This window comes from Canis lupus, chromosome 17 (genome assembly GCF_011100685.1).
Source record: "Canis lupus familiaris isolate Mischka breed German Shepherd chromosome 17, alternate assembly UU_Cfam_GSD_1.0, whole genome shotgun sequence".
Taxonomy (NCBI): Eukaryota; Metazoa; Chordata; class Mammalia; order Carnivora; family Canidae; genus Canis; species Canis lupus.
Window position 1 is genome coordinate 27,192,265 of NC_049238.1, and position 19,017 is coordinate 27,211,281.

General features: G+C 36.2%; 2 long non-coding RNA genes across 7 annotated transcripts in view; both read left to right on the forward strand.

Annotated features, from left to right (window-relative positions):
* The window catches only part of LOC111090567, a 269,981-nt gene that overhangs the window by 125,927 nt on the left and 125,037 nt on the right, over positions 1–19,017 (forward strand). The window lies entirely within an intron of this gene.
* On the forward strand, positions 12,096–17,034 carry LOC106559900. The gene is made up of 4 exons (XR_005372303.1): positions 12,096–12,436; positions 13,325–13,441; positions 15,973–16,043; positions 16,794–17,034. It is a non-coding gene; the product is annotated as an uncharacterized LOC106559900 (long non-coding RNA).

Here is a 19,017-nt window from a genome sequence, read left to right on the forward strand (position 1 = left end):
CATCAGTTGTTTGGAGCTCTATGCATTTTCTATTGAACATAATACATGCTAGCTCATCTCTAAGCTATCCTTTAAAATATACTGAATCCACCATGGACCTACATGATGTATTTATAATACTAACCTGAGCACATTATGTTGTCTGCCCTGGTGCTACAGAGAGAAGGGAATTTTTCTGTCTTACCAATTCCTGGTACTTTGATAATCCTAGGCAAATTTTGGAAATAGTTAAGTTTAAATTTTCCATCGGTCTTTTTGCCTGCCACTACATTACCCTCATGCCCCTTTCCTTTTGGTCTCTAGTGTTTAGGCTAAACCTTTGTACCGTTTCAGCTGAGGGGCAGAACAAAAGTTTGGTCCTCTAAAGTGATTTGATGACCACCCTGGGCCACAAACTATAGTCTCCTTTCCACGAAGCAGCTGATCTTTGTCAGCCATTAGAAAATTAATATAATTAAACCAATTCACACTAGCGAATGACTGATGACCCATAACCATTCCATGGCTATTAATATTTTAAAAGAGGATGCTTGAATCGGTAATTGGGGAGTTTTAAATACTGTTGCTAAAAAAAAAGATGGTAGGGCAAGCAAAACATCAGGCCGTACCAGGGAAGGATTTTGCACAGAGGAGGTAAGCAGTGGGTCCCTGGGTTAGGACCACTGCAAAGCACGCCAGTGGTGTTCTTTGTATTTTCGGAAAGTGATACTAGGTGGAAGAAACCCCTGAAGCTGAGTCACTCAGTGGCCTTCACTAGGGTAAAGCCATTACACATTTTCTCATTTTTTTCATGTTGCACTTCACAGATTTCTTCAAAGCATTAAATTACACAATGTATTCTCAAAGAATAGAACAGGTCCCTTGTAAATATACATGTTGTTTTATAAGTCAGGCATTTTAAATGTTTATTTTTTTTATGATAGCACAGAGAGAGAGAGAGGCAGAGGGGGAAGCAGGCTCCATGCACCGGAAGCCCGACGTGGGATTCGATCCTGGGTCTCCAGGATCGTGCCATGGGCCAAAGGCAGGCGCTAAAGCACTGCACCACCCAGGGATCCCAAGTCAGGCATTTTAAATTGAGGGCTGCCTCTAGCCATGCTTGGACTCCTCAGCAGGTCTGTAGCAGAGACTGCGAGCTCCCCACCCCAACATCCATTCTCTCCTTATTCCCTTATTAACAAAACTCAGGTATGTTGGGACTGGCAGTATGTCTAGCTAGAAGTGTACATTTTCCATCATTCCTTGTTAATAGATTACAGGCATATGCCTAAGATCTGGCTGCCAAGATGTAAGCAAAAGTATTGTACGAATTTTCCAGAAATACACTTCAAAAGAGAGGAGATGTCCCTTTGTCCTTTTCTTCTAGCTACTGGCTGGGATTGAGAGCTGATCCCTGGAGATACAGGTATCATCCAGTTGAGGCAGAAAGATAAGAGCCAGGGTCCTCGATGGCAGTGTGAAGCCACATTCCCAACACTGTTCTGCCCATCTGTGGACAGCTTTTACTTGAGAAAGAAATAAACTTCTGCCTTGTTTAATCTTATATTTTCCAAGTCTCCATTACTTACAGCCAAGCCTGTAACTGTTATAAGCTCCTAAGTCACAATCTAATAATAATCAGAGCACTGACTCCATGTCATTTATAGTTAAACAAAATGATTTAAATTCTGTTTTAAAATGTATAAAAATGTCTGCTTAAGAATATTTATTCTACAAAGAAATTAACTTTTAAAAGTCCTCATACCTTAAAAACTCTTTCTAGTTCATATCTAAATTACAGCAGGAACTCCCTGAGAGGTGCTTAACGCAGTGTTTCTCAACCTTCAGTATGGGTATGAATCATCTGAGAATCTTGATAAAGTGTAGATTCAGACTCCGAAGGTCTGAGATGGATCCTGAGAGCCTGCATTTTTAACAAGCTCCAAGTGATGCTTATGCTACTAATCAGCACTTTAGATCATCAGCCTCAAATCACCTAGGGTGTCTTTAAATGTGCAGCTTCATGGCTTCCTCTCCCTCTTTCTCTGCCCACTTTCCGCTCTTCAGAGATTCTGGAGGTGGGGATCAAAAAGCTGTTCATCGTAAGTAATGTTTTCTGTATAATTTTTTTCTTTTTATAATTTCCTTGAAAAAAAATCTAAAATTTTCTAAAAATCTTTGATTTTAGTTTAAAGATAGATTTTTGATCACAAGTTCCCTTTGATTTAAATCAAACTCTTCCTTACATATGATACATTCTAGTTCTTTTTTCACCTTTCCTTTCTCATCATTACTTCATTGATTGGGGCTTCTTATATTGTTTCCCACTAGTTTCTTCCCTCTATTTGTTTGGAAGTATATGCTCCATATCATTCATTAAATGATTACCCTTGCTGTTTTAGCACGTGTAGTTTATCTATCTAGTTTAAATATTTTATTTATTTTTGAGACAGAAAGAGCGAGATCATGCACAAGCAGGGGAGAGGGGTCAGAGGGAGGGGGAGAAGCAGACTTCCAACTGAGCAGGGAGCCCCACAGGACCCAGGACCCTGGGATCATGACCTGAGCAGAAGGCAGATGCTTAACTGCCTGAGCCACCCAGGTGCTCCTTAGTATGGATTTTTTATAAAGATTTTATTTCTTTATATGAGAGAGAGAGACAGAGAGCGAGCAAGTGAGCACAGAAGCAGGGGGAAGAGCAGAGGGAGAAACAGACTCCCCACTGAGTGTAGAGCCCAACCCATGGCTCAATCCTAGGACCCTGAGATCATGACATGAGCCAAAATCAAGAGTAAGATGCTTACCTTACTAAGCCACCCAGGTGCTCCTGTGCATATTTATAAAAGTCTAAAGTAAACCAATATTTTTACTTTCTTCCAGAATAATACAAGGATATTTGATTTTTAGAACCATGTTATTTATCTTCACTACTTATATGCAGTTGTTTAAGTGTTTTATTTTTCCATTGATTATTATTTCCCATGGATATTTATTGTTATGGTTGTTGAGGTTGAATCAATTGCCACTGATTTAGTCAATCATGCCTATGTAATGATGCTTCCATAGTAATCCAAGAGGATGGGATTTGAATAGCTTCTGGGTTGGTTGGTAAACACATGTTGGAAATGAGGGTCACGCACCCTGAAAGAGAATGGAGCTCCATTCTGTGAGCCATCTTAGCAAATGATCAAATCCAGGATGGCCTGATAGGAATCCTCATTTATAGCCTGTCAGCAAGAAGCACAGGTGATAGTCTGGAGTTGTGATTGGTGTCTGGAGTTGAGGGAGCAGTCTTGTGGGATTGAACTCTTAACCTGTGGGATCTGACATTATCTTTAAGTAGTTAGTGTCAGAGTCGAGTTAAATTGTGAAACTCAGCTTATATCTGGAGAATCAGAATTGCTTGGTGTGGGAAAACTCCACATACATTTGATGACCAGAAGTGAAGTGTGTTTTTAATTAAGAAAAAACCCAGGAGGAGTTTTCCTTTATAATCTTTAATTTAAATCTCAATCAGGATTGCTATTATAAAGGATAAGATTTTTTGTAGTCAAATAACTGTGTATTAAAGTTATTCTTTTAGAATGTGAGCATAAGTATATTTTAGATTTTAAAACTCAGAAGTCTGGGAAAATGGAGGTTTATATGCATATGATCAATAATAGTCATTATTGTGTGTGAGGCAATGGAAATTTAACTACTGTGCCTAGGTGACTCTTAGTTTTTTTTTTTAAAATTAAATCCTATATTCCAATTTCCATGGACAGAAAGGGCATGAGATTAGATTGTATTGGAGCTGCATATGTACCATATTCATAACAGTTAATGGGTAGTCAATAAATGTTGGTTGAGTGGATGAATGAATTGACGATGTTAATAAGTCAAAGAAAGGAATATATGTTGGAGACTTTGTGTATATATATATATGTGTATATGTACATATATGTAGTAAATGGGGTTAGGAGAATCATTGCCTTTCCTCTGGATTTGAGGAGCTGATAGCCAAATAGGGACTGATATATTTTATTGATCAGCCATGTACTCGGTCAAAAACTGCCATTATCTGGGCTATCAGACAAAGCAAACTTGATATTAGGTTACCTTCCTGAACTCTGACTTGCCTTGCACTACCCAAGTCACTGACAGAAACTAGAGTGAGAATCTCACATTATTCATTTTCTTCATGGATTTAGAATGTTGCAAGCAATAATTAACAGCAACAGTAGAAGCTAACATTCGTTGAGCACTTACTACATGATAGATATTCTTTAAGAGCATTACTGGTATTAGCTCATCCCACAGTAACATTCAAGATATGTGTATTTGCTAGCTTGATTTCACAACTGGCATGGAGATGTTAAGCAACTTGCCTCAGGTCACACAACTGATAGGTTGTAGAACGGATTCAAATTTAGGCAGCACTCTTACTCCCTACCAGATGCTTACTGCTAGCAACTTACAAATCAAGACTGAAGAGTTTGAATCATACTGAGCAGCAGTTTTCTGTATTCTAGTATAGTGGTTCTCAGCTGGAGGAAATTTTGCCTCCCAGGGGACATTTGGCAATATTTGGAGACATTTTTGATGGTCAAAGCTTGGAGTAGAGAGATGCTACTGGCATCTATTGAGCAGAGGTAAGGGCTGCTGCTAAACATCCTACAATGCATACAAATAAGCCTTCACAACAAATTATTATCCAGTCCAAATAGTGATATGTAAAGTTAGAGGAATCCTGTTCTAGGTTAGTAGCTCTTTTCAGCCTTGGCTGAAGATTAGAGTGATTTGGGAAGCAACCTGACCAATTATATCAGAACCTTGGAGAGTAGGATATTGTTTTAAGCTCTCTATGTGATTCCAATATACAGCCAAGGTAGAGATATGTTGCCCCAGGTCCAATCCATCTCCACTGATTATAAAAGTGGTGAGAGAGAGAGAGAGAATGAGAGAGAGAAAGAGAGAGAGGGAGAGAAATTTTATTACATATAGCATTTTAGTTATTTAGAAACATTTGTACCTTCTCTAAGGAAACATGAGGAAAGGGAAGAAGGACTCTGGAGAAAAAATATTGAATATGTGCTCATTCTCTATAGATGCTGCTCTAAACACTTATCATTTATTTTGTATTGAAATCTTGATTATTGTCTCCTAGCCAAACCTCTCCAAGACTAAGCCCTTGACCTTGATGTCAGTTTGTAAGACTAACACATTGATGGAGGTGGGAAGCTCATGTATGAGTGTGTACATGGTATTGATGAAGAAGCCATGGAGCTAGAAGGTAGGAAAGCTGAGAATGATAGTTCCAGGTGTCTGTCTTTTGTGAAGGCATAGCTTTAAGCAGGGAACTTAAAAAGGAAAAGAGGAAAGAGGATCTTTGATAAGGAGTTTGGCAACAGTGACCCCATTGTGTGGGGTCCATACTTTAAGAAAAGTTAATGTCCCAGTGTGAGCCCTTGAGTGATGGCTGCCATGATGATTCTGGCTACTGCATATTCACCAGGATCTAGGAGGGGGAAAAATCAGACCTGTGATATAAACTTTAGAGATCAAATCAGATTATCAAAACCAGATTATATAGACATTTAGATGCTATATATTTTTAATATATTTTAAACCCTTAAATATTTAGTAAAATCAACTTTAATGTTCCAAGTTTGACCTAGCTGTGCTAAGGGACATTAAGGGGGAAGATTTCTGTGCTCATGTCAAAATATTAAAGGATGAGCGGCACTTTCTAAGAATTATGTTGTATTGGTATCAATCCCCATGAAATATTTCCCAATGAAACCATGAATGCTTGAGTTGGGACTACATCTTCCAAACCTTCTTTTGCATCTAGAGGCTTCCTTTTTAAAGACTAAGATATGCAAAGTGTGTTTTATTATTTACTTTCTATTTTAATTTAATTTATTCCAGAAGAAACATAGCTCTGCCAACTCTTTGATTTTAGTTTGTAAGACACATCTTGGACTCCTCACCCCAAGAAATGTAAGACAATAAATATGTTGTTTTAAGCTACCAAGGTTATGGTAATTTGTTTTAGCAATCTTGGGAACCTCAAATAGTAATCATGCCACTTTTTCTGGTATTATGGGTCCATTCCTTTCTGACCCTTGCTCATTTGTCATAGCAGTCTCTGATGTTGTTATCAACAAAAGATATAAACACAGGAAGTATGGCTGTGAAAGGGAAGAACAAATGGGTGAGGATGGTATAGTTCCATCAAGCATTTTCCAAATTAAATTGTGAGAAATCATCTGTTAGGAGATATTTGTCAAATCTGGAATAGTTAGTTACATGAAAAGTACTCTAAAGATGTACAGAACATTTTGCATAATGTATTATATGCAGTTATATATTTAATTTAATACATTTAAAAGAATGACATTTCATGTAAATTTGACTCTAAAAATTCCAGCTTGTGTATGGGGGAAGAAAATATTTTAAGGCCTGAATATTGGATTAAATATGTAATTTCCAGGTCCCCATTTTGTAATGCCTAGGTACAGTTTTAATTGTTTTTATTTGAATATAGTTGACACACAATGTAACATTGATTTCAGGTATACAACAGAGTGATTCAACAAGCTTATACATTATGCCATGTTCACTATAAGTGTAGCTTCCATGTACAGCCTTAATTTAAAATTTGGTATCTACTCAACTTCTTGTAGATGTAGATTTTTTTTTCTATTTTTCTCATATGCAAGAGAATGGCATTTACTTCTGATCAGTACTTTGGAGAAGAAAAGCATTTTGGTTGTTACATTTTTTGAATTCAAATTCCACTGTCAAAAATGACATTTAGGGATTTGGAGTTCAGAGTATGAGCCATAGAGCAATATTTGCTGGGTAAAATTAAAAGCGATTTTTCTCTGGCAGAGATAGAGAATATATGGAGTAGGCAGGTGAGAGAAAGAAGGTGAATGTGAGCAGGTGATGGTAAAGGAAAAACAGTTGGAAAAATAGATAGACTAGGGTAGCTGGTAAGTGACCCTAAAGCCTAACAGCTGTGGAGATAGTCTCCTGGCTGAGAGAATAGTCAATGTAGAGATAAGCGATCTTAATGATATTTGAATTTTTGTTCATTCTTTGTATATATATATATATATATAAAAGTTAAGTATCAAGATGGCTGTATGTATTGTTTTCAGTCTCACAGTTATAACTAGAAAAGGCTGAAATGTGTTAAATTAATAATGAGTTTAAATATATAATTCATCATTGAATGATTCTAGGACTCATAATTCTTTTAATTATCCATTGTTGATAATCTCTGACTTTTAATGGTTCTTAAATTTTAGTGTATACAAAAGCATTACTCAGGAAGTTTGTTTGATTTGCTCTGACTGGGGATCTTGGGGTGAGGCCCTAGAATCCTAATTTTAATAAGTACCTCAAGTGATTTTCTGGTGGCTGATCCACAAACCACACATGAATCAGCACCAGGCTCCTAGCCTCTACCCCATGCCTATATACCTGAGGGCAGCCTTCTGAAGTAAGCTGATGTATAAAGCTTACCGATTTGCCTCAGAGTGGCATTCCCTTACTGGCAGCATGGACATAATTAGGGAGCTTGCTAGAAATGTAGAAATTCAGTCCCATCTCAGACCTACTGAGTCAGAATCTGCATTTTAATATGATCCTGGGATTGGAAGGTGATAACGGGATGATTCACAGGCACATTAAAGTTTGAGAAACACTATCCTCCTGGAAATTGATTAGTCTCCTTAACAATGGTTCTTAATCAATGGAGTGCCTCCAAATCTTTTAAGGGGCTCTGAAAAATTACCCTGGTTCCACTTTAAACCCACTTATCTCTCAGCAATACAAGGGCAGAAAATAGATTTAAAAAAAAAGATCTAAAGGTGACTCTGCTTCACACCACTGGTTGAAAACAATTGCTCTATAGGGCTTGCCTGGCAATTTAGAACCTTTGAGATAACAAAAATCAAACCAGATTATTCTCAAATCTCAGATTTGCTTTGTGGGGTGACAGCCTAAAATTCAGAGCAGACATTTTTATTACCTCATACAGTCTTTGTTCTTTTTAGCTTCCTTGTCCTAGTTGTCACTCTGGGAGAACTCAAAGAAGTCAGCGAGTTTTCATCTCTGTCTTGTGTCCTCAGGGGACAGCTGATTTATTCCCGAGTTCTCCTACCTTTTTAATTTTTTTTTTTTTTTTGGTTGAAGGCTGTACTAGTGTAGGTCAGCCAATTCATAATTCACTCTGAGACTGAAGAAAGGACTCTGAGGTCCTCATTTTCCTCAGGAATTGAGCAGTAGTTTGTTAAAACTCCAGAGCTGTCAGCCCTCTCTGTAACCGTGGTCCCCATAAATATGAAGAAATAATGAAACTTTATTAAAGGACAATCCAGGCGTGAATCTTTATTCCATTTAATGGGTCTTGTATTAAAGTAACTTTCAAGACATTCTGATGCAATTTTTAACTCAGTTATCTGTGGGGTAGACAGTTTACTGAAGGAATTTTAGTTGATAACTGAAAGGGGCTGTAAGTTATAGCCCTAGTTCAGAATGTCCTTAATAGGACAATAGATTCTTTGTAGGTGGAATTTGAACCAACTCAGAATAATCAAACTTTTGCCTTGGTGGTTTGTGGCTGGATTGTCACTTGTTAATTTTCCTGAATCCAAGAAGAGATAAAGGATGCAGGGGCCAGTTCCTTGAGGAGGTTCTTCCGGTGGCACAGCTCTTTAGGAATTTTTCTAGCTTGCTTTGTGTTCAGACACCAATCCAGAAGCTGAAAACCTTCCTTCTGGCATGTCCATCAACATAAGAATATAGTATCCCAGGGGCAAGGTTTTTCTTCCACTGCTTGAATTCAGCACCTTGGAGAAGGCTCATCTCCTTTCTGTGGGTACAGCCTTGTCCCTGGTTCCGTGTAGCCCAAGCCATTAATCTGATCTGCATTTTGAAATGGGACAATGCTTAAGTGAAATTGCTGCTTTTCATGATGGAGCATTTTGGGGCCGAGGAAGCCATTCCTAGACTACTCTTTTCTGCCCTATCACTTTTTCTCTCCAAAGCTCATGGTTGAGAGGACTTTATTTAAGTTGAGCAGTGTTAGAGTGTAATACTCTTGGTGGTTGGTCTTCACCAAAGGAGAAGCCCTAATCTGATAAGTGATAGAATAATTCCCATTGTGCCATCTTGCAACTCAGGGAATACATATCTTTGAAATAAGGATTATCTTTGTTAGCAGGTAGTGCTTTACTTTAAGGACTTTATAGTGATGATAAAAATTGTGGTTGGCAAATTAGTAAATATTTTGCATGATTTTAATGTTATGTAATAAATGAAAGGATGTGCAAGTAACGAGGGAGCAGGTTCTCATCTGCTCCCTTAAGTTGATTGTGTTAATATTCAGCACAAAAAGGAATTCTCACATAAGCCTGGTTAGAAGGCTGAAATGAGTTGATGGAAGGAAGAGCCATCAGGATGAGGATCCTGACTTAACAACCAGGGATGGAGGCCTGTCTATTATGGAGTTCCACAATGCTTCACCAAAGCCTCCCATACTTTTTACTCAAATTCAAAGATCACTAGAGATTTGTTCTCAAAGAAGTACATTGATTTTCTAAAGCAGTGACTCAGCAAATTATACTTGGCAATCCTCTAGTTTTAGTCACCTGGGCTGTGATTGTATCATATTAATTTTTATCAAGGGGTGAACTGACCTGGCACAGCACTTTGTGGCAACTCCTTGCTGACTTACTCCTTTGTGAACAAAAGAAAAATAGACGAATGGAAGGAGAATTTTGTCATATTCCTAAATTAACATTAGATACTTTTTTGGGCTTATGGAGTGTGCAGCAGACTTAGAGAAATAAGTCATGGATCTCTATTCATGCTTTGGTAGCACCAGGTCCACTACTGAGCTTAGAGGAGGCATGCCTTCTGTTTTAACTCCTAGTTTCTCTACTACAGATATCTTGGAAAACTCCTTGCCCATTTGTTGCTCTTTGCACCATGGCAACCAACAAAGGGCTCGTTTTAATTATTCTACTTTCTTGTGACAAGATTCTTAAAGCATAAACAAGAACTATGCTATTATTACTATTTCTGTCTTTAATTCTTAACCCCTATTTAGGGACATAGACATTTTGTGGCTGTGTAACCCAGAGTGAGTAAAAATGCCTAGGAGGAAAGGTGATTATACTAAAAAGTGAGAGGTTTAAGAGCCAAACATTTGGCTAATTCTCAATCTCACACCTACAAGCTAGGAAAAACTCAGATCATTATCAAAAGGAGCATGTATTCTTATTCACCACAGCATCCCTAGTACAGAGTGTCTGCCATATGACTCTCTGCAAAGATGTGTTGATTAATGGACTAATTGGAAGGTCACCTGAGATACTGTAAGTGAAAGGACACAGAGGATGAACCCAATGAATGCTATTTGCCTTCCTCTGCTCTGCTGATATGTGGGCAGTAGAAGCTACCATCTTCTATATACATGTGTCAGACATGCAGCGCCTGTGTTCAAAAATGTCAGGGATCAATTCATTTGATAGCTGGGGCCCCAAGGAGACAAAGTGCAGCAGGAGTTGTGGAAAAGATAGGAAAGCCAGGTTTCCTTTCCTTTTATGTTCTCTTCATACAATACTTTTTCAATTCCTTATTTAACCTTGGTTTACAATGACATTTTCTGGGGAGGGGAGAGAGAACTCTGGTCAACTTTACAGGTACAAAAAATATGAAAAAAGGAAGGCAGATATATGCTGATTAGTTTGACTCTTTTTGCTTACTTCCTTTTTATCATTTTGTGCTGACAGTGTTCAGTATTTGCAAATTGAGACTGTAAATGCTTAGCATTCTGAATGGCTAAATCCACAGCAGCACTTACTAGCTGTTCTTCTGCTGTAACTAAGCAATTATTGAAAACTTATTCGGTTCACAGGATGGTGCTAACTAGTGTATAGAATACACAAGTAAAAATGGACATTATAGAAGCAATAAATAATATTCAGTAAAGGGTGCTGCTAATTTGTATTTCTCCCCTCTGGGGACGAAAATCTTGTCTGCTATGGTCTCCCTATCAAAATACCAGAATTTCTTTAATTAGAACTTCAGGGAGGCGGAAAAACAATTAGTTGGGAATGACCAAATGCATTAGTTGTAAGTTAAAATTGTACATTATGAACTTAAGCTATCATTTATGTGCAGTAGTGCTGATGTATTGGGACTTGATATAAACTTGCAATTTCTCTTATTAGCTTGGTGATGACTTTTAGTTCTCTGTGTCCTCTCCAATTATTGCATAGAGGATGGACATTAGATCTGATTCCATGGACATATGGGCATACTGCCTAAGGTCTTATGCTCAAGCCATTCTGGGTTGAACTCTTATTTCAAAGTCTTTGCTTTTATTTTCTGTTTATGCATGGGCTCAAGGTTTATTTGCTTAACGTTGTTACTATATTATTTTCATTAACCTCTACAAAATACTTATGTTAATTTTTTATTTAACTAAAATGGGGTGTTCTTGATTCTTTTTCCTGGTACTGTATTGTCCATTACCATGATTTTAATTACTTTCAAATATTGTAATTCTCCTTCTAGAGCTTCAAACCAACATATTCAAATGCTTTCTGGAATGTCCCATAAATCACTTAAACTCAGCATGACTAAAACTGATTATTTTCTACTTTTCTACTCCCTCACTCCCAAATTGTTCAAATTCAGATATGGCCACTCACTGGTATGGGGCTTGGGCAGGTCACTCAGTATGCTCATCTATAAAAATGTATAAAAATAGGAACTATCTCATAGCGTTGATGAGAATGAATGAGTTAATATGTGTGACTTTACATAGTAAGGTCTATATAACTATATATCGTTAGTTTTTTAAGTTTATTAACTCCTACTCTCTATACTAAATGCAGCATTATATTTTAAAAATACAAATTAAATTGAATATTGTCCCTGCTTAAAATATTTCCATGCCTAGCATTATATCTTTAATGTCTTTAACAAGGTACACAGAGATCTGAATAATCTGGTCTTTGCTTTCTTCTGTAACCTCATCCCCTACCAAATGCTCCCTCTTTTCTCACTTCGGGGTTTTGCTGAAACTACTCTCATGCCTGGTCTGAGAGCTCTTATCCTTGCCCAACTGCACCTTCTCCCCACCCTACTTTGGCTACTTCCTTCTCATATTTTAGTTTTCAGTTTAGATATCACTTCTTCCAGACAGGTTTTCTTTATTAGCTGCCTATGAATTATATATTGCTTTGACTGCTTAGCATCCTTATTCCCTCATAGGACAATCAACTCCAGTTACCTAAATCGATCCATTCCCACAGTGAGGATGGCTTTGTGACACTTAAATATCTAAGACCATAGATCTTGGTTCTTCTGAGTCAGACGTTGTTCTCTGGGCCAAAGACCAAAATAGCACCAAGACCAATATTCTATATGGAAATTGAAGTTCTCCCAAGTAAGTCTAAAATATATATATATATATATATATATATAAAATGGCCTAGTCCATGTAGCAGTCTGACTTCAGATTGTTACTAGCATGTGTAATCCTAACCCAAACGAATCCCCAAGTATTAATTGTTATTATGTCTTTTTCATAAGACTTTGTTCTTGAATGTAAGGATTTTACCTGTCTTGCTTATCATTATATCTCATGTGCCTTAGCATGAAACAATTATTGAAAACATATTTATTGAATGGAATCATGTGTCTTACGGTATGAAGAAACACTAAGAAATGATTTGGTCCAGCATCCAGCATAAAAGTATCATACTATTCTTAAGTTTGACAGATGAATCTCTGAAGTCCAGAAATTTAGAGACTCACTCTAAGTTAGGTAGAATAAACTAGAAACAAAGTCTTCTGTCCCTAATATTATTTCCTTTCTACCACTCTGTTACCACCTAGTTGCGTTCGTACATTTCTAATATGCTAATTTGCTTGCAGAGAGACTGAAATATCTTGCTGTCATATCCTAATCATAGAGCACTTTTTGTTTATTAAATCTCAGGGTTGAAGTTAGATTAGACTGGATCAAAAATGCTAGTTTAGAGAGTTTGGGTTTTAACCTCTAGGGCTCCACTGTATTCAGGGTCCCTAACTGGTAAGGGCTTATCTGGACTTCCCACTCATATTTCAGAGAAGCTCCTTGCGTGTTCATGTTCCGTAGCTTTATGGAAAGACTTCTTTTAAAGAAAGAAATGTATGAATAAAATTCATTTGAAAGCTATTGCTCTAGGGAGTAGGGCAACAATTTCATTTACTACTTAAATTCATCTTTTGTTTAGCTCTAAAGGTACAATTTGCTGCATCTTTTTTGTCTCTAACCAGCTTTTCTTAATAGCTTGCAGGGTGAGAGGTTAATGTTGGATCTATCCAACATTAAATGCTATCAGTTACAAAAAAAATAATAGGCCCTAGAAGAGTTTGGTGAGCCAGATTAAGAAAAATAGAGTATGAGGTAAGTATTGTCTTTCATTTCCTTTTTGAGAAAATATGCAGTTGTGGGGAATTTGGAAAATGCCTATTACATACACAGTCTTATATTCTCTGGGTTAGTTTAGTGACATATGCAGCTGTTGAGTTAAAAGAGAATGGCTAGAAAAACTGCTGATACTAGACCAGTAATTGTGGATTAAATTTAATGGGAATTTGCCTGGGGGTGGGTGTTGATAGTTCTAATGATTTTTGAAAAGCACTGCAAAGGCTTTTGAAGAATCTTTTATATCTCTCAATCTCTCTATTCTGTTACTTGTAAAATGAGAGGCTTTACACAGATGAGGGCAATACACATTTTATAGATTTGTATGGTACTTTACAGTTTACTAAGTGCTTTTACATTTTTCTCATAAGAGAAAAATGTAAGACTCTTTATAGCTTCAAAATTCTATGCTTTATGTTTTATTAATTCTTTTCAAGATTCTTTGAGATTTTTAAATAGGAAACTGATACGTTGAACAGTTTTAGTTTAGCAGCAATATGACCTTCCAACCCTTTGCTTTTCTGGAGGTTATTTGGGTTATGACCATGGGCTGTGTTAAGGAATCGTTATTATTACTGATGAGTAAAATAGTGTAAAAAATACATTTCAGAAAAAGTTTCTATTTCTGATACCTTTTAACAACCAAAATCCTAAATAGCTGAATATAGAATTGTAGCACAAAGTTCCATGTATCTTTTTTATTTTCTTTAAAGAATTCCGTAAGGCTGGGAAAGTGATATAATACATGTGGGAATTGGTTTTCAGATTGTCATTATCATGGACAATCCAATGATGGTTAAATTATTAAGTCTCAATTACTAAAACAAAGAACAAAACCATGTCCATTGTTAGAAGACACTGTAAATGCTTCTACTAACTTTATTTCCTCATTTCTCTAACATTAGCTTGAGTTATTGCCACTTAAGATGAGCCCCCAAAGTAGTGAAAACAGTTTAACATAGGTTATTTTAAAATTAAATAGAATAATTTTGGGGAAATTTTGTTGGCTTTTTTTGGCTTTTGGGCTTTTGGGTATAGGGTGGGGCAAGAGGATGTTTAGGAGTGATTTTAATAATTTTGTACACAGATTTGTATTAGAAGAAATAATGGAGATTAATGCTAGTACAGTCTCCTCCTTTAGAAGTCAGACATACTCCTCCTGTCTTCACACCTTTTCACAACAGCACCATGAGGAAGAAAATGAATGGCATGACATTTATATGTAGCAGGTGCTCTATACACAGGGAGTAAAATGGTCCAAATGAAGATTCCAGATCTAGGTGGAGTCATATTCTTCTCCATGTGGAGCTTGGGTAATCCTATGTGGTTTTAAGTAAAGGAATTGTAACACTTTTATTTCTACCCACAAATTTAAATGAAGAGAGAGTCTGGGGTGTTTCCTTTGAAATTCAAATTTGTTAAAACTAGTCTTGGGGACTGAAGTAGCTTTTACCAGTCCATCTTAGAGAAAAATCCTCCTGAGAAGAATCTATTATAAGAGGAGCAGGATTCTCAGTCAGAGTTGAGTCTTGCATGGAGGACTAGAGGCTAAAAACACTATATGACTCATATTCTGTGAAGCAGCATACATTGGAACTCAATCCAACCTTGCAAATCTGGCAGCTAAATTGTGACCCAGGGATGCATCTGCATTAGGATATAGGGTTTGCTTAATATAGAAATTTAACTCTCAAATTCAAGTACATTTAGTGGCAGAAACTAGAAAGTCAAAATTATAATTTAATTTTTATGGACCTTTCTAGATTTACTATCACTAAATTTCAAAGAGTGTGTACCCCAGTGTGAGATGGAAGACTTTATCTTTGTTTTCCCTTTTGGATTTGGCTCACATATGCCTCCTACAGTGTGAGCACCTCTCCATGTGAAGAGAAAACTGATACATTGATGATATGAGATTTTCAGTTAGTCCTCTGATATTAAGTTTTAAATCCCATGTATTATGGAATTGTGGTATAATAACTGGAGCCCACACTAAGTTTGACTAAACAGAACACTGACAAGATGTGACATCTCTGCCAACTTGAGGATCTACTTTGGCCTGGGAAAATTGAGACGGACCTTGTAATGGAAGACTAACCACCAAGAAGTATACAGAAGAAACCTGGATCAAATGAGTTGGTCACTCTGTTAAGTGTGGTATACTCTGATTTCAGCAAGAAGTGATACTGAGGCTTTGGTCTCAGGAATAGCATGGACATAGCAGCTGTGTTTCTGCTCCATCTCTATAGAAAATTGGTCATTTTTGCCCCAGTGAGCTCTGGTGGTGAAATCAAGAACTCCTACCACTCTAGGATGGTGCTGCTTTGAGAATCCAAGGGTTATTACTTGTGATTCTCTTTTCAGCATCCATCTCTTTTAATTAAAACTCAAGGAGCTGTCTCTATTTTTATAAATGTAGTGTTCAAATAAAGAATATATATATTTAAATCATTCATATTTATAAAAGAATGTTCTGAAGACAGCAGTTAAATATGCCTTTCTATCAATAGGAGGCCAAAAGGGAAAGCTTGTTTGCCTTTTTCAGAATTCTGGTGAAAGGAGCACAGAATACTCAGTTAAGGTAAATATTTTAGTTCTGTTAATTAGTTTTTCCTATACAATGAGGAAAGCTCCTAGATGAAATATAGTAGTCATATCAGTAAATATAAAGTTTCTACTCAGCTACATTAGACAAAGGATTCTCAATATCCTTTCTTTGTCCTATAATTCTTAAATTTTATATACTTTTACCAAATGAGAAAAATGGCACAGTTTTGATCATTTCCTTTTCTTTAACTTCTAGAAATGACCATTTTGTTGGTATGTGTTCCAAGAAATCAATAATGCTGTGGAACATATTTTCTCATAAACAGTATTAGAGTTTGAAATAATATTTTTTATCCAGGTTTTAGTAACATATAAACCTATAAATCATACCCAAAATATATCATAAAAGCAGGAATAACTAGCCATCACCTATACATATTTAACAATTGACTTTTATTCTCAGAAAAAGAAATAGATTATTATATTACATATAAGAGCCAGCAATATATTTTAATTTCATGTCAAATAATGACAATTTCCTTTGGTTTAACCTATTATATAAATATAATATATAAATATAAGTGAAGTCATAAAAGCAGAATTTTAGTAGGTTATAAATTTGGCCACAACCAGTATATTAATTCAAACATGTTTTTAAAATTTATTTATTAATAACATTGTCTCCCCGATTTGGGAAGGCTCTTTTTTTTTTAGGATATTTGAATGGCAGTCCTAGTAAGTTTGTATTAATTTCGTTTTTTGCCCTTAAATTTTTTTCCTGTAGTAAATAAAACATCCAAAATCACCCTGTTGGGACAAGTGAGTGGCTCAGTGGTTGGGTGGCTGCCTTCGGCTCAGGTCGTGATCCTACAATCAAGGATGGAGCCCTGCATCCGGCTCCTGCAAAGAGCCTCCTTCTCCCTCTGCCTATGTCTCTGCCTCTCTCTGTGTCTCTCATGAATAAATACATAAAAACTAAAAGAAAAATAAAAATGATGTTGTAGAAGAGTATTTAACGTCAGAAAAATTATCATCATATATTATTAAATGAAATGTGTAGGTTGCAAAATGATACAGTATAAAAATATATACTGATATTCATATGGGTATAATAGAATGGCTATTCAACAGTGGAATTGCTAGTAGTGTTTTTTTTCCCGTTGTGTTGTTTTAGTTTTCTTCTTTTAATAGTCTAAATTTTGAAGTTTAAAAACTTGTGAAAGAATATCACTTATCATTGTAATAAGAAGAAACAAGAAAACTTAGGACTTCCTCTCCTTACACCTCCCCCAAAGACCTTTTGAGTTATTTTAAATTATACTATTTTGAGCAATATGTGCGTGTATCTTTATATTCTTGAGAATATAGTTTTTTAGTGGGATAAATTGAACAACAGTTGAGTTGTTGTAAAGAGTACTTAAAATTTAATTTTGAAATGTACTGTAGACAGAAACAAAAAGGTTGCATCTGATAAAATGTAGGGGAGATGATATGAAAAAGGTATTTATCAAAGCATAAATACAAATGTTCAATATGTATATGAAAATCAAAGCAAGTTAAAGTAACATGATTTTCTGTTTACCAGATTTGTTAAAATTAATGAATATGTTAAGTCAAGTTGGTAAGGCATGGAGGAACAAGTAATCTCATGTACAGGTGGAGGGACTATTAAGTGGTATAGCATGTTATTTCCAAAGCAGAAAACATGGCCAAGCTCAAAGTCATAGGTGTCGGAAATATATTCTTTCTACTCTACTCAGGGCCTGGCACATGTACGTCTATTCCACACGTGTTCATTTTAATATAATAGCTTGAGTAGTAGGAAGGCATTTGTGATGTGGTAGAGAATGATTTTCTTTCAGAAATTCCTAATGGTATGGTCCTAAAATGTGTATTTTACTTTTTAGGACCATACTATTTACATTACTGAGGTGGATAAAAATGGATTTTCATGTAAAATGCTTATTGTTAATGGTCAAAATGAGGACCATACCAAATCATATATGCCCCTGAGTATTTTACCAATCATCTTTTCATCTATTCTTCTCTGTTTAATGCTGACAATGACTATGAACATTATTATTTTGGGTATACTGAATAGTTACATAACTTACATGCATTCAGTAGTTGGGATCTTTAGCAATGCATAGAATGGCACAAATTAACTCTAGCATGTGACTTTTTAAATTGTCTTTCCCAAGGTCACAGACTTAATATGTGGCAAAACCAGTCTCAGAACACCCGTGTGTTGTCTCCTAACTGTGCCAATGCACATCTTCTGTACTCAGTGGCCAACAAATGGCCTTATTTTTCCAAAAGCCTGTCCTATAACCGTATTAAAAAGAAATTAACCTAAAGGTGTAATCAGGTTAAGTACTGACCTTATGACTGAAGAGGTTTGTTCAGATGGCCAGACCCACATGGCTCAGGGAGTTCAGGCACCAGGCACATTTTCTGTGGGAGTAGCAATGAATAAATGTTTACCCTAAATTTGGCCCGGGCCATTACCTGACTGCTTCATTGCCTTTGTTATTATCTTGTAGTGCTTTCATCTTTACTTTTTTAATTTAGGAGAAATAAAAATTCAGAGGCCTCAATTGTTATCTCACACAGAGGCAAAAATGGCTATTCCATATAGATTTCTGAATTACCTTTGGCTGATTCTAGCCAGGATTATAGATTCATCATTGGAGCAGGTGACTGGATTTGTGAAGTGATACAGATCACAAAAGATCAGTGAGGTGGCTACTACTTTTAAAATTACCTTAGAAGGGCATTAATTTGGATAAGCTTAGCTCAAGTCTTATAGCTGGAAAGAAAGTTTCCATTTGCTAATCATTTGGGGATTTTATTTTTAAGAATGAAATTCAGATTGAGATATAAAGAAAAGAAAAATGATCTTTTCTATATCATCTTTTACAAACTTCATGTAAGCAGGCACTGTTGTTTCAATTCTCCTTTCCAGGAAAAGCTTAACTTTTCCTTCCCCCTTTAACAAAGAACATTAC